The sequence below is a fragment of the Chrysemys picta genome, chromosome 7 (genome assembly GCF_011386835.1).
Source record: "Chrysemys picta bellii isolate R12L10 chromosome 7, ASM1138683v2, whole genome shotgun sequence".
NCBI classification, from domain to species: domain Eukaryota; kingdom Metazoa; phylum Chordata; order Testudines; family Emydidae; genus Chrysemys; species Chrysemys picta.
The window spans coordinates 28,941,023-28,963,179 of NC_088797.1; the positions used below are offsets into that span (position 1 = coordinate 28,941,023).

Below are 22,157 nucleotides of genomic sequence, written 5' to 3' on the forward strand. Positions count from 1 at the left end.
TCGGGGAGGGAGATTGTGATCCGGAAGGGAAGCACAGCTGGGCTCTTATAAGGTTAGGCCATCTGGCAGTGAGAAGTAGAAGGGTTAATGAAAGCTGCTGCTGTTTATGTTCCATCTGGTTAAATAAAAGTTCAGTGGTTTTTCAAACTCAGAAGTTGGAGGTAGAGTCAATCAGTGGGATTGGGAGAGATCCGGAGGGCCCTTGAAATAGATTTAGGAGACACAGCCAGGACTGCCTGATATTCAGAGACAAGTGTCCTGAAAGGAAGCTCAGAGGGCTAAATTTAGAGGGCTGTACCAGCTGCCCACAGACACCAGCATTGAACAATGCATGTGCACGGGAAGGGGCAGGTTGTGATAGTCTCCACTGAGTGTAACAGCAGGCTGTGCAGAAGAAAGAAATGTGGTAACTTGGATGCAGGGATTAAAGGAAGGAGGAGCATGGAAGTCTTCTAAAAGCAGTTTGCAGGAAGTGGGCTCTTACTCCTCTTAGGGATGCAGTGTTCCTTCTCTTTGGCTAGTGCAGCGTCTGTTTCAATCTACTTTAACCACTGGATGGGTGGGCCCTAGCCCATATAGGGCTTCCGAGATGAGGACAAGGACCTCAAATAGGCCCAACATTCGATGAGCACTTATTGAACTCTTTCAAGTGGTATATGTTTGTGCCAGTTAGGACCCTTAGACAGCAGATTGCTGCATGAGGCAGTTTCTAGGTGGTCTTTCTTGGCCACCTCCAGGAAAAACACCTTGCAGTAGTTTAGTCTCTAAGGGTATGTCTACACTACAGGATTACTCCGAATTTACAGAATTCGATTTTTGGTAACTGATTGTATAAAGTCGAGTGCATGCGGACACACTAAGCACATTAATTCAGCGGTGTGCGTCCATGTACCGAGGCTAGCGTCAACTTCCGGAGCGTTGCACTGTGGGTAGCTATCCCATAGTTCCCGCAGTCTCCCCCGCCCATTGGAATTCTGGGTTGAGATCCCAATGCCTGATGGGGCCAAAAACATTGTCGCGGGTGGTTCTGGGTACATCCTCCTCCTCCCTCCGAGAAAGCATCAGCAGACAACCGTTTCACGCCTTTTTTCCTGGGTGAACTGTGCAGACGCCATACCACGGCAAGCATGGAGCCTGCTCAGCTCAAGACAGCAGTCATGAACACTGTAAACACCTCACGCATTATCGTGCAGTTTATGCTGAACCAGAACCTGGAAAACCAGGCGAGGAGGAGGCGGCGACTGCAGCGCGGCGACGAGAGTGATGAGGACATGGACACAGAATTCTCTCAAACCGCGGGTCCCAGCGCTTTGGAGATCATGTTGTTAATGGGGCAGGTTCTAGCTGTGGAACACCGATTCTGGGCCCGGGAAACAAGCAGACTGGTAGGACCGAATAGTGTTGCAGGTGTGGGACGATTCCCAGTGGCAGTGAAACTTTCGCATGCGTAAGGGCACTGTCATGGAACTTTGTGACTTGCTTTCCCCTGCCCTGAAGCGCCAGAATACCAAGATGAGAGCAGCCCTCACAGTTGAGAAGCAAGTGGCGATAGCCCTGTGGAAGCTTGCAACGCCAGATAGCTACTGGTCAGTCGGGAATCAATTTGGAGTGGGCAAATCTCCTGTGGGGGCTGCTGTGATGTAAGTAGCCAAAGCAATCACTGAGCTGCTTCTACCAAAGGTAGTGACTCTGGGAAATGTGCAGGTCATAGTAGATGGCTTTGCTGCAATGGTATTCCCTAACTGTGGTGGGGCGATAGATGGAACCCATATCCGTATCTTGGCACCGGAGCACCAGGGCAGCTGATACATAAACCTCAAGGGGTACTTTTCAATGGTGCTGCAAGCACTGGTGGATCACAAGGGACTTTTCACCAACATCAATGTGGGATGGCCGGGAAGGGTTCATGACGCTCGCGTCTTCAGGAACAATAATCTGTTTAAATGGCTGCAGCAAGGGATTTACTTCCCAGACCAGAAAATAACCGTTGGGGATGTTGAGATGCCTATAGTTATCCTTGGGGACCCAGCCTACCCCTTAATGCCATGGCTCATGAAGCCATACACAGGCAGCCTGGACAGTAGTCAGGACTTGTTCAACTACAGGCTGAGCAAGTGCAGAATGGTGGTAGAGTGTGCCTTTGGACGTTTAAAGGGTCGCTGGTGCACTTTACTGACTCGCTCAGACCTCAGCCAAACCAATATTTCCATTGTTATTGCTGCTTGCTGTGTGCTCCACCATTTCTGTTAGAGTAAGGGGGAGACGTTTATGGCGGGGTGGGAGGTTGAGGCAAATTGCCTGGCCGCTGATTACGCGCAGCTAGACACCAGGGCGATTAGAAGAGCACACCAGGAAGCGCTGTGCATCAGAGAAGCTTTGAAAACCAGTTTCATGACTGGCCAGGCTACGGTGTAAAAGTTCTGTTTGTTTCGTCTTGGTGAAAACCCGCCCCCTTGATTGACTCATTCCCTGTAAGCAACCCACCCTCCCTCCTTCGATCACAGCTTGCTTTCAAAGGAAATAAAGTCACTATCGTTTAAAAATCATGTATTCTTTATTAATTGATTATAAACATAGGGAGAGAACTGACAAGGTAGCCCAGGTGGGGTTTGGGAGGAGGATAGGAGGGAAGGAAAAGGCCACTTCAAAAGTTCAAAATAATTATAGCCTTTTGCTTGGGCTGTCCACTGGGGTGGAGTGGGAGGGTGCACGGAGCCTCCCCCCCCCCCCCCCCGCGTTCTTGGGCGTCTGGGTGAGGAGGCTATGGAACATGGTGAGGGGGGAGGGCGGTTATACAGGGGCTGCAGTGGCAGTCTGTGATCCTGCTGCCATTCCTGAAGCTCCACCAGACGCCAGAGCATGTCCGTTTGCTCACGCAACAGCCCCAGCGTTGCATCTCGCCACCTCTCCTCACGTTCGTCCCTCCTGGCCTCACGTTCGTCCCTCCTGGCCTCACGTTCACTGGCACCTTTCCTGTACTTTGATACCGTGTCCTTCCACTCATTCAGATGAGCTCTTTCATTGCGGGTCGATTGCATGATTTCCGAGAACATTTCATCTTGCATGTGTTTTTTTTGCTACCTTATCTGAGATAGCCTTTGGGACGGAGGAGGGAGGCTTGAAAAATTTGCAGCTGTTGGAGGAAAAAAAGGGAGAGAAGTATTTAAAAAGATACATTTTACAGAACAACGCTTATACTCTTTCACGGTGAACAACGCTATTCACATTACATAGCACATGTGATTTCGGTACAAGGTCGCATTTTGCATCTTATATTGAGTGCCTGCAGCTTTGGTGTTAGAGATCACAGACGCAGGTCCGGGGAACAGAATTCGGCTTGAATGCAGCCATGGTAAGCCATTGTCTTTCGGCTTCTGCAACTTTCATAAAAGCAGCATCCTCCTTTCCCATACCAAGCAAAGCCCGTTGAGTGCTGCGGTTTTCCTGTTAACGTGCAGCAGCAGAAACCAAACTAACCCCCCCACCACCACACATCCAATTCTCTGGGATGATCGCTTTATCCCTCCCCCCACCGCGTGGCTGGTATCAGGGAAGATCCCTGCAGAAACCAAACTAACCCTCCCCCCCCCATCCAATTCTGTGGGATGATCGCTTTATTCCTCCCCCCACTGCATGGCTGGCATCAGGGAAAATCCCTGCTAGCCAAAAGCGAAAAGCTCAGTGCCAATACCCCACCCCCACCGCCCTCCCCCACCGCTTGGCTAACTGCAGGGAAGGATTTCTTTTCAGCCACAGGCAAACAGCCCAGTAGGAACCGCCACCTCTGTCCCCTTAATTAAATTCCCGTATTTCAACCAGGTTACCATGAACGATATCACTCTCCTGAGGATAACACAGCGAGATAAAGAACGGATGTTGCATGAATGCCAGCAAACACCGGGACCATACGCTGCCAGGCTTTGTCATGCAATGATACCAGATTACTTGCTACTAGCATGGCATGGTCAAGAGTCCTACCATGGAGGACTGAATAAGGCTGCACTGCCCAGAAACCTTGTGGCAAGGCTTTTGGAGTACCTCCAAGAGAGCTTCATGGAGATGTCCCTGGAGGATTTCCGCTCCGTCCCCAGACACGTTAACAGACTTTTCCAGTAGCTGTACTGACCGCGAATGCATCCCAAGTCCTCAGGGCAAATTAATCATTTAAAAAATGCTTGCTTTTAAACCATGTTTTATATTTACAAAGAAACACTCACCAGAGTTCCCTTCCATGGCTTCATGGTCTGGGATACCGCCTTGGGAGGGTTGGGAGGGTACTTCAGTCATGCTGAGAAAAAGATCCTGGCTGTAGGGGAGAAAGGAGTGCTGTCTGCTCTCCACAAGCTCGTCCTCATCCTCCTCCTTCTCCTCATCTTCCCTGTCTGCAGAATCCTCAGGCATGGCTGAGAGTATCCCCTCCTCGAAATCCACGGTCAGGGGTGGGGTAGTGGTGGTGGCCCCCCCTAGAATTGCATGCAGCTCAGCGTAGAAGCGGCATGTCTGCAGCTCTGCACCGGACCTTCCGTTTGCTTCTTTGGTTTTCTGATCGGCTTGACTGAGCTCCTTAACTTTCATGCGGCACTGATATGAGTCCCTATTGTGGCCTCTCTCTATCATGCCCTTGGAGATTTTTTCAAATGTTTTGGCATTTCGTCTTTTGGAACGTAGTTCTGCTAGCACGGAATCCTCTCCCCCTATAGCGATCAGATCCAGTACCTCCCGTACGGTCCATGCTGGTCGAAATCTTTTTCGATTCTCGGACTGCATGGTTACCTGTGCTGATGAGCTCTGAGTGGTCACCTGTGCTCTCCACACTGGGCAAACAGGAAATGAAATTCAAAAGTTCGCGAGGCTTTTCCTGTCTACCTGGCCAGTGCATCCGAGTTCAGATTGCTGTCCAGAACGGTCACAATGGTACACTGTGGGATAGCTCCCGGAGGCCAATACCGTCAAATTTCATCCACACTAACCCTAATTTGAACCGGCAATGTTGATTTCAGCGCTACTCCACTCGTCGGAGAGGAGTACAGAAATCGATTTTAAGAGCTCTTTATGTCAAAGTAAATGGCTTCCTTGTGTGGACGGGTGCAGGGCTAATTCGATTTAACGCTGCTAAATTCGACCTAAACTCATAGTGTAGACCAGGCCCAAGTGACAGATGCATGAATCACTGTCAGTAGGTCTGCATTGGAGAGGAATGGGCGTAGTCATTTGTCCAGCTAGAGGTGGCAAGAAATTTCTGGTCACAGCAGCTATTAGCTAAATTAAGCTGTTTGTTTGAGTTCATTTATCATGTCTAAATCTTTATTGCTTTGTCTTGCATTAACTCAGTTTGTGCTGGAGGCATGTTTGAAGCTATGCAATGTTTTGAAACAGAAGTACACTTAAAATTTAAACATATTTAAATTAAGTTTAAATATAAGTTAAATATAGTTTAAATTTTCTTAACATTGTACATAAATGGGTCAAAATATTAAAGACGGTGTTCTTATGAGTCATAAAGACATATGCAAAGACTGCAAAACTTAGCACTGGTCTACACTACAAACGTATGTCAGTATAACTACATTGCTCAGGGGTGTGGAAAATCCACATGCAGATGTGACAGTTATACCGAATGAACTCCTGGTGTAGACAGTGCTATGTCCACAGGAGGGCTTTTCCCTTCACCATAGCTACTGCCTCTCGGGGAGGTGGAGTATCTATGCCAATGAGAGAAGCTCTCCTGTTGGCATAGGTAACATCTTCACTAAGTGCTACAGTGTAGACAAGCCCTTAGTGAACTAGTGTAGCTGAGTACGTTGGAAGTGGGATCATTATGAGACAACTACCCTCTGGGGTAAGGAATCGAAACGACAAATGTGGCAGCTGGGTGGGTTGAAGGGACAAATGGATCTGGCCCTTCCATTTAATTTGAACAACGATCTCCTAAAGCCTTCTGCATGCATAAGCCCAAAGAGATACTTTAGATGTTCCAGGGCAAGGACAATTACTGGAAATAAATATGGGCTGTCTTATAGAAACGCTGTATACTTCTCTCTTCAGTCCTTTTAATCTGCTCTATAGTGGTTTGTTGTTTAACTTTTCTACACAAGTAACTTTTCTCCCACAGTGAATTGAGTTGTTTGGCCAGTGAAGCCCATACAATATTTTACTGCACTCACCTGTCACTAATCTTAGGGAACGGGGAAAACTTATTTACAGGATGTACATTCTTTACATTGAACATCAGTTACCACTGTTGATTATAAAATACTTTTCTTGAATTACTAGTTCTCCATCACTAGTAATTAAGTCATTTCATACTCCAAAAAAACTTTCATGCTGGGCAAGGTTTAGGGACTTCAGAGAGGCAGGCATTTTGCAATTGTAGAAGGACATGTTGATCTGTCCACTTGAATAAGAAAGAACAGATTACCTGAATAATTCTGGAAATAACACACTTCTAAATTTGTATATAAACCACTGATTTCCTCCTACTAACTTAACCTATCCTCTAGCAGGATTTTTCAAAACAGCTTTTACTAGTTTGTTTTGTTTTATTTTATGTTTTGTTTATTGTCAAATAGCAAGGCTAATATTTACATAAATGATATCTTCACTGGACAAGTAGGAAAGCCGTCTCTTTTTATTAGTTTCTCCATTAAGTGTTTAACATTTTAATATAATCTGCAGTATAATGAATAACACTGTTTAATGTGTATGAATATGGAACTAACTGGATCTTTGTATTCACTGACTGCATAACCTTGTATTAAATTAATTACTCAGGACTTAAAATGCTGTCTTTAAGGAGTGAAACTTGTTAAGAGTCACTGATTTTTAGTTAAACAAAATTCCTTATCTGTGCTATTGCAAGTGCTTTAGATTTTTAAAAATCCTTTAAAAATGATCCATTTTACATGATAAAAGCTACAGTATTACACTTAATTTTTTTGCATTTCAGTGAAGGTGGAGAATGAGCATAATTAGTCGCTTCCATGTTCGGATCCCTGTTGTTCAGTCTCAAGCATGTGGCTGCAATGTTTAGGTTGCAAAAAAAATGCAGGGAATACTTTAAATGCAAATTAACATACTGCATTAGCCCTTTTTGACTAATATGTTGAATGTTCCTGGGTCTATTTGTAAATTCCATCCCCCCCCCCCTTTTGGCACGTTGCCAACTTTTTTCCTGACAAATGCAAGTGAGAGTTGATAACCCTCAAACCTCAGCAGAATTTCCTGGTGGCAAAGAAAAGCTACTTCTCTGTCCCGTGGGCTTTCTGCTGCTGAATTTCAAAGGCCTGCTGCAAATAGTGGAGAAGAGTTGGAGATTCTCAAAGACAGGTCACAAAAGTATTTTATTGTGGATAACTTTTAAATCTAAATGTTGGGGTCACAACCAGTTCCTTCTATAATTACTAGAACTTCTGATAATAGCTGGGTGAAATTTTTCATCCAAGACTTTTTCTGGCAAAAAATACAAATTTGGCAACACTGAAAATTTTGAAAATTCATGTTGGTTTTCCTGAATTGTTGGGGAGCAGGGGGATTCAGAAAGTCAAAACATTTTGTTTTGGCAGTTTTGGAATAAGACTTTGATTTTTGGGGAGAGGGGTTGTTTTTGTTTTTGGGGGTTTTTTTGTTAGAAACAATTTTTTATTCAAAATTTCCCCAAATTGTTTTAAAACAAAAATTTCAAAAATGTTTAAAAATGGACAAAATCAAAATGAATCTTTTTGTTTGACATGAAAAGAGTTTATTTTACTCTTCAAAATTGCCAGGGAACCAAAAAATCCATTATTTGGCCAGCTCCTCTCCTGATATGCTATCCACTGTCCTGAGTTAAACCTTACTGTGCTTTGGGTATTTTAATGTTTTCAAACATTGTACTACATTAGATAGACAAGAGCAAGTGAGAGATGGCTTTTAGCTTTGAGTTTATGTGACACGTCAGAAGCATCTCTTGTGGGAAAGTAGTGGAATGAATGTTAGATGCAGTGCTCTTTATTACATAAGAACAATTTGCAGAGCACTCTGAAGATGTTGGTTGCTAGAACCTGCTATAATCAAGGTTACCAAACATGTTCTATTATAATCCCCTTTTTCACATTTATCATCTTCTGAAACCATTTGACTTCTAGGAGCTGAAATTTATGAAGCTCATGATATTGACATTAAAATAGAGACCAAGCTGAATATTTTATTTCCTCCTCAATAAGGAGGAAAGATCAGAGCTTGCCTGGTTTGGGGGGACATGTTTAAAAATAGTATGCAATTAAAAATTCATCTCTCTGTACACTCAGTGGGCATCTTCTAAAGAGAGAGAGCGCCAACTAAACTCCACCCTTTGACTTCACTATACATTATCTGTACATGGGCACACCAAGAAGCTTAGTGTAGGGATTAAGCTATCTGATCTTGGGACATTTAGCAGGGGGCATATATACCTACAAACAAACAAAAGTCCTCATTCTCTCCCTCCCCCTCCCCTCTCCCCCCCCCCCCCCCGAGCTCCCAAAATCCCGAACAAAATTAAAACCTCTTAGTGCCTGGAGAAAGTCTGATACAAAAGATAATGGATCACAGCCCAGAGGCACAGAGTTTAATGCCAGAAGGAACCACCAGATCATCTAGTCTGACCTCTGGCCACCAACATGACCCAGCACAATCACACTAAACCCATCAACCAAAATTAGACCAAAGTATTACAGCCCATGGAAGACTTAACTGTTATGTGCCAGAGACGGACAATAGGAGGGACTGAGATGCACCAGTGCCCGAGGCCCCTCCAAGGGCAGGGAAATGGTTCAGTGAGAAATACCCAGATGATCCCAGTAAGTGACCCATACCCACACGCTGCCGAAGAAGACAAAAACCTCTGACCTGGTGGGAAATTCCTTCCCGACCTCGCATACAGTGATCATTTAGACCCTGCATATGAAAGCATGAGCCAGACAACCTGAGAGAGAGAATGCTTTCCTGCTGCCATCCCATCTCAAGCTCTGGCCATCTCTGATGATTCAGAGAAAGGAGACAACTCCCCCTCACCCCCAAAAAAGACCCAGAATACACTGGGGGAAATAATCCCTTCCTGATCCCTGTAGGTGACTGGCTGAAATCCCGACACATGAGAACATCAGACATGAACCAGAAGGCATCCCCAGGACTGCTGAGCTGTGACCCTCGCCATTACAAGCAACCCCATTATATAATCCCATAAATTGGTCCAGGGCTCTCTTAAAACTAATCAAGTTGTTTGCCCCCACAACTCCTATTGAGAGGCTGTTCCAGAAGCTCATTCCTCTGATGGTTAGAAACCTTCTTCTGATTTCCAGCCTGAATTTGTTCACAGCCAGTTTACCCATTTGTTCTTGTGCCAGCATTGCCCTTTAGCTTAAATAGCTCTTCACCTCCCTGGTATTTACCCCCCAGATGTATTTATAGAGAGCCATCATATCCCTTCACAGCCTTCATCATGTTAGGCTAAATGAGCTAAGCTCTTCTAGCCACTTCTCATAAAATAGGCTCCCCCATTCCTCTGACCATCCAAGTAACGCTTCTCTGCACCTGTTCCAGTGTGAATTCATCATTCTTGAACATGGGTGACCAGAATTGTACCCAGTGTTCCAGATGAGCGCTTACCAGTGCCTGGGACAATGACATTCAACTTCGCTCTCTCTTCTGGAAATGCCTCCTAGGATACATTCTAGGATTACATTTGCCTCTTTTTCAACCCCATCACACTGATGTCTCACAGTCCTCCTGTGATGGACCAACATACAGAGGTCGTTCTCCTCTGTTGCTTCCAACTGTGGAGCCACCTGCTTATAGCAGGAGTTCTTATGATTAGATCCTAAGTGCATGACTATGCACTTTGTACTATTGAACATTTTAGAGTCTCTGCAGATACTGCAGAATTTTGTAACTTAAACTCACTTTAAAAAGACACTATTCTGCTACCCTGTTATCCTAGCCTTGCAGAAAGTTCCCCAGCTAAACAAATGGTGGCAACAAAGGTTGAAACTTCAAAACCTAAATGGGACATTTCAGCCTTGACTTTCATGAAGCATAAACTTACTACTGAACAAATGAAAACCCTCCATATCAACTCCCAACTATTTCAATACAACATTGAGGTGAAAAGTTGAAATTGCAGATGGAAAATGCGAAAGTGTATGTTCCAACAATGTTAACTATGTCATGTTGCACATATCAATGTATTTTCCTGTTTCTAGCTTTTTTGGTTGAGTGGTTGCTCTCAAAGTAATCATTTGTTGTATCTCTACTTACCCCCAAATTACTAATAACAGATTAATAATACTATAATTTAAATAATTAAAAGTGAAAACTTTTAAAATGCAATTTACTTGCCATTCTTTGTTTTTTACTTTACATATTTCTCAACCTGGGTAATGAAAACAAAGTTTTTCAAGTTTTTAGTGCTACAATATTTGGGCTCTAAATACTGCAATGGAATGTTTGTGAATTGATGAACTGTTTTCATTGAAATTTTAAAATTGTGCAAACATTGCCATTGGTTTCAGGTTTGTAACTTTATTATTCTTATAATAAAATTTAGATGGGGGCCACAGTTAAGTTGACAGAACTTTAATATTGTTAGTAGTGTCGGCCAAAGCACTTATCAAATCATGGGAGATGTGCAATGCAGAAGAGTTAACATTACTGGTGGAAACTTTTTCTATTTCCTGACTCTTTGTGACTGTAAATATGCAGCCTTATTGTTGAGTTAGTGTAAATTTTTGGATATAATTCACTTACTGGTGAGAACATCTATTCCTATGGAATAGACTCCCCAAGTGAAGTTCTGGTAGCCCTTATCACTTTGCGTAATGAATTCACCAGTTTTAAATATCAATGTGCTATTGGGAGAATTCTGTATTTGCAAGGAGATGAACTAGATAATAGGTTTTATCCATCTCTAACTTCTATTATTTTTATGACTCTGTGAAGAAAATAGACAGCTAAATATTCAAAATACTTAAAGTGTATTTCAAATTATAGGATTCTATGAGGGAATAAAAAACTTCTCATTTCACACTTTATCCCATCAGTAGAATGGCATGCACGGTTAATGCATAAGACAGAAAGTATGTGACTTAGTAGCATGGGGTAAACAATGCTTGAATACTGCTTGATATTAGATCTAGTATAAAAGTATCTTTGTTCATATAACCTGCATTTGTTGAACTCTCTGGGTAATGGGTCAAAGGGCAGAGTGTCTATCCTGATAATACTTTATCATGAGAAAAACCCATGTCCATTTCCAAAACAGATGTGCGCCATAAAACTCACATCTTCAAGAATGATCCTCCTTATCATGGTGGCATGTGGCTACCACTTGTCACTTTGCCTCTCCATTATGGTGGAATACTGTCCAGAAAGCAGCAGACTTCATCCGTGAAAGAGAGGTCTCAAGTCAGTGTCCACAACACGATAGGTGTGAGGGGAAACCCACCATGGATTATTGATATTACATAAAAGTGAGTGTGAATCTAGAATGAGATCGTGTCTAGGAGCAGTTTCTTTTATGTAAGACTATTACCTGTGTAATGCTGACCTTGTTAGAAAGACTGGATTATATGATGCAGAAGGCGCAGCCAAACTAAATTTGTCCAGGGACAAATCTAAATTAAGAAACTTAATTTATTTTGCCCGTTCTTTGGGCAGTGTTTATTTTAGTTGGTGAACCTCATTGTATAAATGTTATGTTTAACATAAGGCTGAGTAGCAGAATGTTTACTTCATCTCCAAGTACTATGAAGCAGCGCTTCTCAATATGTGGTCCGTGGGCTACAATGAGATAGTAGTACATGATCTTATTCTCCATAACTTGTTCAGTAAATAAAACCATACATTCAAACAGAAGGGGGGCAGACACGTGAGGGGCTCTGCAACTTTAAAATAAGCCAGTTTAGAGATGCATTGGTGTGAGGAGGGAAACTCTCAGACAGGAAGAACAGATTAATCCTCCATGATAATAACTGGCTGTGTTGGAGTTGTGTAGTGGTACAAACAATGCTGAAGTGTGGGTGAAAGCAGAGGCCACCCCTCCTCCTCTATTACTCTGCCCCACAAGAAACCTTTCAGCCTAGTTGGGGACCACAGTCTCTTACTCCAATCCCAAATCTGCTTTGGATAGTAGTAGTGCTCAAAACTCTCCTCTTTCCTCCTTCATGGTGTGGCTGGTTGAGGAGGAGCCAGCTGTAGTGCAACTTCCTGCCTCTAGGGGCACTCTGTCCCCTTCCCACAGTTTCTAATCCATCCCACTGATCGTTTCATGGTGAGTGTGACATGTAATTTAGCAAAGCATCCAGTTAAGAATCCATTCTAGCTACACTGATGAGAATTAGAAGCTGACCTGCTGAGTGCTTTGGAGTCTTTAGGTGTGACAAACTAGGTCTTAAAATCTGCATCTGTTGCTTTAAAGACTTTTGAAGCCGGAAATAGAGCTAGAATTGGCCATTACTCTGGTCTGGGATTCCTTATTGCCTCTAGGAATCATGGGAGTTTGTTCTAGAGATGTTATGGCTTGTGCCCAGATATTGTGGTAATGGGTGCTGTAAAGATGCCTTTTGTAATACATGCAAAGTGTTCTTAATATTTTATCAAACTGATAAGTGATCACTAACCTGAAAAAGTGGTACAAATGTTTCTCTGAACTTTAACAAATGCTGCATTTCACAAGTAAATGACAGAAAATACCATGTGCATTTCAACCCCCAAAACATTTCTAATTTATGCATTTTAATTTTTTAGCTTCATTGAGATGCAAATGCTTGAAGATTGGCGATATATTGTGTCAGGGAGTATTAGCTATTGCAGACTGAAAATGGTATTTTTCTGTGAAAAATATTTGTAGGGTGGGGAGGGGGTCTAAAGTTAACTATTTCTGATATTCCGTCTAAATGTAATAATCTGCTGCACTAGTAATTTCAGCAAGTAATGTAGATGCTACTTGCAGCTCATTTAAAGATGATTGTGTTAAACAACACACAGTTTTACATAGGAACGCTGTATAGTTTTGCTTAGATTAATGTTCACATCCTGAAAACATCTCTATATACAATGTCTCTGTCACTTCAGTTCTAGTTGCCATAATACTGGGTCTGCTCTTTCTCCTTCTCTTTACCCCAGTGATGTTGTTGGGAAAAAATCTTACGGATTCCAGTTGGAGGAGGATGGGGACTCGTAGTGAACAAAATATGTTTTCAAGTCAGTGTGAAATGTGAGAAACTGATAGTGGATTATTGGTGTTTCTCTTTTCATAGTGGTGTCTCTTGACTTTGAAATCTTAAGGATGTGCCATTTTTTCCCCTGTAAAATGTCCTGCTATTTATGAACTTTATTTTTAAAATCCCTTTTGAGTGTTAAGAAAAGTGATCGAACAATAACAAAGGAAAAGTAAATAAAGAGGTTGATAGTAAGTAATTCCAATTTTTGGACTTTAAGTTGACAGTTAATGTCGTTAGTTGCTAACTAGAGAAGAACCACCACAATGATAAATGGGTTGGAGGAACTGACTCAGAAAAGATTCACGTAACAATGTGTGCACTGTATCTGAGGGAGAAGTATTTGTAAACTTGTATCCTCTCTCCCAGGCATTGCTTACTGAGGAATAGGATGCAAGTTTATAAATACTTCTCCCTCATTATTTACAAACTAAAATAAACTTTGAAAAGGAGAAGTTAGGTTTAACTTTAACTTTTTCCTGATATTTGATGGACGATTGTGAAGCTGTTATTGCTGGGAGAAAATGGGAGGATTTATTCCTAGAAACATTTAAAACTAGACTGAACACAACACTAGAGTACACAGGGAACGGTTCTTCCTGGCAGGGTAGGTATAGTGGTGTTCTCCATCCTAACACAAAGGGAGCTTCTGTTAAACAAGTTCCTTTACTTGTAACTTTACATCCACCTAAGAGCACACAACCCAAAGCCTGCTCCTAGCTGCAGCTGGCAGCTCTCCCTTCTGATTAGCATTCAGAGCCCAGAACTTCTATGTCAGGGTGATCATCTTCCACACTGTTACATAACCATCACAGCTGCTCCATACAGGTGTGCACTAGATTACTAATCGATCTTTCCAATTTGTTAGTTATTTTGAAAGCCTTTCTGAAACTGGTAACATATTTATTGGGGAGGAGAAAGTGAATCATCAGTGTAACAGTACAGTATTTCATCACATAGCAGTTAGCTTTTACTTTGGTTCACCTGACAGTCTTGGTGAATGAAGCCTCTGTTGTGCAGAGGAGCAGCAAAGCAAACTTCCCACGTACTTTGCCTTGCTAATATGCTTCTACTGTGACCAGTTGAGGGTGGGAGGCTTCCTCTGGGAGCTGAAGAAATGATTCAGCCACTGATGCTCGTTCAGTTTTTGGCCTCTGCTGACACTGTCAATTACTTCAAAGTATGGTGGTGAGTTTGTAATGTGGGAGCTGTGCAGGGGCCTACCAAACATCCATTAAAAGGAAACAACTTTTAATACCTTCTGAACTAAACTGGATTAAAACTTATTCCAGATGAAAGGTCCATAGTTCATTAGCAATACCCTGAAGCTCCCAGTCTCCCCAAATGGTAAGGTTTCCGCCTTCAAGAAGGAGGACAGTTGTCTGACATTCTTAAAATGTACACAGCCAGGGTTCTCTCTGGACAAATAGGTAAAGTCTCTTTACACGCTTTGCAATCAAGTGCTTTGCCCTGTTAAATGAACAGCTCCCATTAACTAAGACTGTGTCTACACTGCCACTTTCAGCGCTAAAACTTCAGTCGTTCAGGGGTGTGAGAAAACACACCCCTGAGCGACAAAAGTTTTAGCACTGAAAATCACCAGTATAGACAGTATATCTCCGGCGATAAAGCTACCACGGCTCATTCGGGGTGTGTTTTTTTGTTTTGTTTTTATCGCTGGGAGAGCTCTCCCCGGCGATAAAGTGTGTCTACACTGCCCACATCACAGCACTGCTGCGGCCACACTGTAACATGGGAAGTGTAGACTTACCCTTAAATACAAACAAGAATAAAATTTAACTACATCCAAATTCACTTTTAAATGTTTTTCAATATAAAATCCATGTAAGTAATTATAATTCCTGGGCCCTCCCGCTAAAGATGGGGAATCTTATAAAATTACAGAAAAACACCCTTGCAAGGTCAAGTACTTTATGTTTCCATGTGTAAAGATATGGGGAATTTAAAAAAAAAAATACCTAAGGCTTGGTCTACACTAACCCCCCAAATCGAACTAAGGTACGCAACTTCAGCTACGTGAATAACGTAGCTGAAGTTCGAAGTACCTTAGTTCGATCTTACCTCGGTCCACACGCGACAGGCAGGCTCCCCCGTCGACTCCGCGGTACTCCTCTCGTCTAGCTGGAGTACCGCAGTCGACGGTGAGCACTTCCGGGTTCGACTTATCGCGTCCAGACAAGACGCGATAAGTCGAACCCAGAAGTTCGATTGCCAGCCGCCGAACTAGCGGCTGGGTATAGACGTACCCTAAGTCACTTATCAGAGGGGTAGCCATGTTAGTCTAGATCTGTAAAAAGCGACAAAGAGTCCTGTGACACCTTATAGACTAACAGACATATTGGAGCATAAGCTTTTGTGGATGAATACCCACTTCATCAGACACATGTCACTTAGGAACTTTTGAGAACTTTACTCGGCTTTTAATTAGGGTTGGGTTTTTTTTTCCACTGTGTAGATAGTTAGCAGAGTTGGAACCCAAGTCCTGCAGTTCCAGAGCACAGATCTCTACCATTTGAGATGTAGCGGCAATGGCGCTAGTTTGGAATTTTTAGATGGAAAGTCCACAAAATCGAAATTTTTTTAGTTCAGTCACTAGCAAGGTTGTGTTTAGTTTGTCCTAAGTTAGCACAACTCTTCAAGTTGTCATAGTAGCTGTTTTTAATTAAAATGACACTCAAAATACATTGTGCAGGAGTATTTCAGTGCATCTCCAGGTTCCTGTGCTGAAACACCCCATCTTTCTACTTTGAGACACAGCTATTATAATTACCGTATGTTTGATAATATGATAAGTGGTAGTTCTTCAATGGATACATAGCATTATTAAACTGGAACTGAGCTAAAGTAAATATTATGGATAAGTTATTTAGATCTTTTGTTTACCTTTAGTCCACTCCACTGGATAAGAGTTGCAGTGAGTATAAATTGGAGACCTGTAGTTTATTCCCAAATCTGTGAATGACTCACAATGATCTTGGGCAAGTCACTTAAACTTTCTGTGGCACAGTTTTCCCATCTGTAAAAAGTGGATAATATGCCCACTTGTTTATATAGTGCTTTGATATATACGGAATTCTTATGATCATATTCATTTTCTAGGATAAGTATCAGACAGATACAGATAGGAACTCAATTTCACCATTGGATAATCTTTCTTTGGAAATTTTCCAAGGGCTCAGAATAAAGCGCTCTCCTGTTCCTGTATGACGTGTGAGGACTTTAGTCAGAGCTTATGTGTTCCAGATGAAGGAGATACTAGCAAAACAGGTTTCCTACTGTTAATTGGGGTGTCATTCTGAGAAATCTAATATATAAGGCTCAGCCTGTCCTTTAATTTTATTAATGGGGTTTCGGTACTAATTCCAACCATAGCCAGAGTTCAGCACTAGGAAATTTCGTGACGGTGAACATTATGTTGGCAAAGAGGGAGCCTGATTGGTGTGAAAGTTATTAGATTAGCCAGCATGATTGTCTGGGAGGAGGAGAGAGTAACTTATGTGTTCCAGATGAGTGACTGACTTTCACAAATCCAATTTACAAACAGGAAATGCAATTTAATTTTGTTTCCTACCTCAAACTTCATTTTGTCTAACTCCCTGATAACCTACTCTGAAACAGCACATACTCTGGCAAGTGCAACATGAGAAATAAAATAATAATTTGGGTATTTTGTCAGAAATGTAAATAACTATCACTTGTTCAGTTGTATACCTTGCCAGTGTAAATGCATTTGGTATATTCAGAATTAAAGGGAAAAGGGAAAAAAGAGGAATGAGAAAATGAATAGGGAAAAAGGTATTTATAACTTTTCCTTTCTAGCTTTTATTTTCTGCCTGCTAGGAACTATCTTTCATAGTGGAAGGATACATTGCATAACTCTAAAACCGTTCGCTTAAAAGAAATGTAAAATTTATGAGCGTACTCTAATAACAATAAACCACACTAGATCGTGTAGGCTCTTGTATCATGGCTGAGTGGTTGTAGACACTGCACCTGAGATATTCTAATAGCCTACTATGCACACCGCGTCATGGCTTACTGCTGTAGTGGCACTCCATAAATACTTATCAGCAGCAAACTAGAGTAATAATAAAAATGTATAATTTAAAATTAATACAAATTGTGAACACCGGGTAGGGTAGATGGTTATGGATTATTGTGACATCACTTGCAAAGATGTCTTAAATCATCCTGTACAATAGAATTTTGTATTTGTTTCCATCAACATGTCTGCTAAAAGTATAAATTTGCTTTTGCCTTGTGTTTTATAAGGCTGAGTATCTTCAGTGCAATTACCAGTTGTGGTCTTGGAGTCATGGTGGATTTATTAAAACACAGCAAATTTATTTCAAGATGGTGCATTTAGGATTTATTTTAAAACAGAGATGTCTTATATTATATGTGCAGGAAAACTTACTGTCCTTCAGAAAACAGATAATTTGTTTTATATCTGCTCTTGCTATGATACTGGAGCTCTGATCATGTAAACAAATTCTACTCAGAATCATTTTAAGTTTACCATTTAAAATAATCTGCTGGTAAATATGGGCGAAATGCCTCTCTTTAAGGCGTTCTTTATAGCCTATGAAAGAGAAGAAGCTAGCCAAGTCCTTTTTAAAAGAAATCTACAGTGAGCAGCTCTCTTACATCATTTTGCTTTATTGGTTCTGTTTAAATTTTGTCTAGAAATGTTGAACCAAGGTTTACGCTATGCAATAGCTTTGAACTTTTGATGGTTAAAGTTATTTTAGAAACATTAGTGCTATGCAGGAGTGTTGAAAGGCTTTCAATTATTTTAAACATCTGTCCTGCAGAGCCAAGATTTTTTGTCCCAGTAAAGTGAGATTCAAAGGAGCCAAGAAGCTCGGACACCTTATAAGGAGATGAAGTGTGTAGTCATCTGCAAAGTCATCTTCGTGTCTCCCAGTTCACAGTGTAAACACTTTTTCAAAGTATTTTTGAGTCTCACGATTTGGTGGAAACTCAGTGCAAATCTATAGGATAAAACGAATAAAGTGAAAATTGACTAAGCAGTGAGCTTGTATGTTAACTCAGAATGACTCTTCTATTTTGTTTGGTAAGCGCGGACTGGCAGACAGCTGCTTGTCTCTCCGCAGCACAGTGCCTTGTCAGTACAGTGATTGTGGCAGCTGATGCTAAAGAAGTGAGCAGGAGGAGAAGGGATTTGAATAAAATGAAGCAAAGGGGAAATGGAGGGGCACATCCAGTTGCCTTTGGAAGATGAACTGGGGTGCAAGGAGAGGCTGGCAGTATGGGATGGCCATGCACCTCCTGTGCAGCGGTGTCCAGGGGCAGCGGAAGGGTGAGACTGACCCTTACCTTGCAGTTAAAGGGGCACTTTGTAAGGGCCTGCTGAGGCCATTGCTGCTATTGGGCTGAAGTAGTGACTGCTGTCAGAGCGACTCCAAGGCTGATCCGTGGTTTGGGGAGAAGGATTCCCCCCTTGCCTCTCTGCTCAGCATTCTGCCCACCAGCTTGGGCTGTGCGCTGGGCAGAGGGTTCCCCTAAAGACAGGATTGCAGTCTGGGAGGAAGTGCTGCATACTCATTAAATGTGAGGCTCCTAGGTAGGAATAGACTATAACAAACTCATTGGCTAACCCTGGCTTAGTCACTTTACACCCAAATTGTTATAAATTCCCCCTGATTTGGGGCACCCAACTTGAGAGACCATAGGCATGATATTCCAGGGTTCCGTTAGCTTTTGTGATTTCCAAACACTTATTTTGTGGAATTGGTTTGCTCCAGTGTCACCTCAGCATAGGCTCTCCTGGCCTCCTAACATATGACTTTATCTTCATCTTAAAGCTTTGCCTTGTGTGCATTATACAGTCTGAGAATATGTGCTTACAACCTTAGTAAAGATTTTTGGTTTCCAAATGAACGTTGAGTGAGTTGTGTAGTTAAAACAGCAACCAGGATAGGTTTTTTCCTGCCTCAAAGCAGAAAACAGATTAATTTTTAAGCCCTCTTAAAAAGAGCCTATGCTTTGGCCAGCAATTTGTGGGTCAGGTTGAACCTGATGGAATTTGAGCAGCTTGGTTGTAAACTCTTACAAAGACTGTACACAATATCAGTTTGACTCTTTTGAAGTTTGCACAGTGGGACTGGTTGACCCAGACCTGGAACGTACTTTACCTACCCCTACGCTCGTCATTCAAGTGTTGGCAATTGGCACTGGCTCTCTTCTGAGGCTGATGCTCATTCTGTAAGCAGAAGAAACTGTGTTGCTGTTCTTTAGAACTTATTTATAGGTATTCTTTTGATTTAAAAATATGTTCCCTAAAGAAGTGGGTATGAAAAATGAAGCTGGTTTGAAGGGGGGGGAGGAGGTGTCAGGTTCTGTTGTCCAATCCAAAATGTGTGTGGTTTTTGTTGTCATCCATTCCTGGATACTTTTGAGTCTTCAGTCCCAGTACACTTGGGCACATAATCTGCAGCCAGGGATATAGAATATAATTTGCCTATTGTATATTTGCTTAACACTTTTAAAGTTACTCATGAACTATGGGTGGAAAATTCCCCAAGATGCTCAGAAACCTAAAAGTTCGAATCAAAGAGCACTGTGATATATTTTTTTAAAATTTAGAACATTTTGTAAAATTGCCCACTTTATTGTTGTCTCTTTCCTGCTCCTGTCTTGACTCCCCTCTTTCCCCCTCCCCCCCAACAGTATGCTTTTCCCGACTCTCACAGGGAATTTCTCCCTTTCCTCTTTAATTGGAGTGTGTCTGATTTATTCCACAGGGCTTAAATTAAAAGGAAACTCAGCATTAGGGGAAGGACTGATGGGGTTGAAAGCAGTTGTCAGACTTGTCAGTGCAGGCTCATTGGGCACCATTTTTTAGCTTTCTTAAAAGTGGTTTGATATAGAACAGCAGCAGTGGTGCCTCGTTACTGCCAATTGTAGTTACTGCCGTAGATGTCTGCCTGTGACTGGTAGAACGGCTGCAAGTGTATTGCTGCAAGCCTTGCCTTGTAATACGGGATCTGCCCCCAACAAGGCAAGCAGTGCTCAGATGGAGAAGATTGTTGCTGTTGCCCTGGGCAACCTTAGTATGAGTAGTAACGTTGCTGCTGCTCAGTAAAATGTAGAGAGAACTGAAAACTGCTGCTGAGCGGCAAAGCTGGCACGTCTAGCAATCCTTGGAAAACTTAAATGTCGCCTCCTTCCCCCTCACACCCCCCTTGAGGGTAGACTTTCTTCCCTCTAAGGCGATAAATATGAGTTAAAACATGTAGCAAATTTCGGCCTGGTTTTTCTGAAAAATCTCTACCAATATAAAGCCAGTTTGTCTCCCGCTATGAGAATTCTTATTACCATGTGGAATTCTTTTCACTGCAGATGCAGGGAGGCCGTATCAATATGGCAATAGCATTATCTCCTTCAGAGTCTCAGTTAAAAATAAGCCAAGTGACAATTTAATTTGCTAAGTGGCTATTATTATCTACATCCCTCTAAGGTTGCTGAGAAAAGTAAAATGTCTGAGTTTGAAAAATGAACTAATTTTGGACCTGATAAATGCATGTGTTCCAAGTGATTTGTTAGCTCTGAGTTTGGTCAGTAAGAAACAGCTCTGCCTTTTAAAGAGCTAAGGAGCTTTATTTGTAGGGCAGTGGACTGGAGTGATCTTAATCTGCTTTACTGTCCATGGGAGAGAGATTGACCACAGGTTATCATACAGTATTAAATGGATGCTCCTAATGAGAGTAAATATTTAGGCTTGTGGCTTTTCTATGATTTATGAAGAAGGCTTGAGGGATTTTTAAGGGCTTCTGCGACTGACCCTTGGGTGCATGGGAGCCAGTGGATTCCCTCCACCAACTGGCCAGTCAGGTAGGATGCAGAGGATTCCTTTGGAAGATGAACTGGGGTGCAAGGAGAGGCTGGCAGTATGGGATGCTCCTCTCCCTCCTCCTCCTCCCCCAGCTATCCATATCCCAAGACTCATGAGGGAGCTGGACTCCTGCAATGGGAGGTGGGGGGGGGGGAGATGGGTATCCTAAAAGGAGCCACAGCCCTCTTCCCCTGCCAATCCAGCCAAATCCCATCTGCCTCTAAGGCTGCAGGAGTGCATTTTTCCCCAACAGATTTTTCTTTAAACCTTTTTTCATTGTACTTCTACTCTGTGGAAACTGGAAGGTTGACTGAAGAACTAATGGGTTGACACCATCCCAAGAGTCAAGAGGGGGACAGTTGAAAGGAAAAGATTTTAAGTCATTCCTTTAAACTCTTGCATCTGTCTATCTTCAGGGTCTAAACATTTGCTTATGATTAAACACCCTTGCCTCTTCAATTAAGGTGCAAGAGTTTAAATATCCCTGAGACCTTTCAGAGATTCTCCAGGAAAACCAGGAAGATGGAATTTGTCATTCCTGATATTTCTGATCTTAAAATCAGGCAAGAAACATTTTCAGGATGCCTTTTTATATCCTAGAGAAGACAAAAGCACAAAGTCAATTTTTAAATTTTTTGGGGGGTCGAATTTAGTGTAAAATAGCTTGGAAGAACAGGCAGAATTGTAAATGAGCAGAAAAATTGGCACATTCTTTTTTGAGGTGGCATTGTCTAGATTGTTTCCATAGCAATGGAAAAGGCCATCCACGTAAGGAGGAGCTTACCCTTTATTCAGTAACGTGCAGCTTACAGGCCTGAACTGTTAAAGTGTTGAGCATCCTCAATTGTAAATGATATCCACAGGCGTTGTGGGGTACTCAGCACACCTGAAAATCAGGCCCTGCATTTGTTTTTTCAGTCTTTCCTGTTAACTGTACTTTCAAGACCAAAAATGGTTCAAAACTAATCTAATGAAATCATTTAGATATATGTGAGTGCACCAAACCATTGACATGGTTCAATTGTGGGATTTTAGTGATGCCTCAG

General features: G+C 42.2%; 1 protein-coding gene across 29 annotated transcripts in view; it reads left to right on the plus strand.

Moving 5' to 3' along the window:
• WNK2 (WNK lysine deficient protein kinase 2) overlaps positions 1-22,157 on the plus strand; it is a 186,290-nt gene that overhangs the window by 40,318 nt on the left and 123,815 nt on the right. The gene's annotated exons all lie outside the window — the stretch shown is intronic.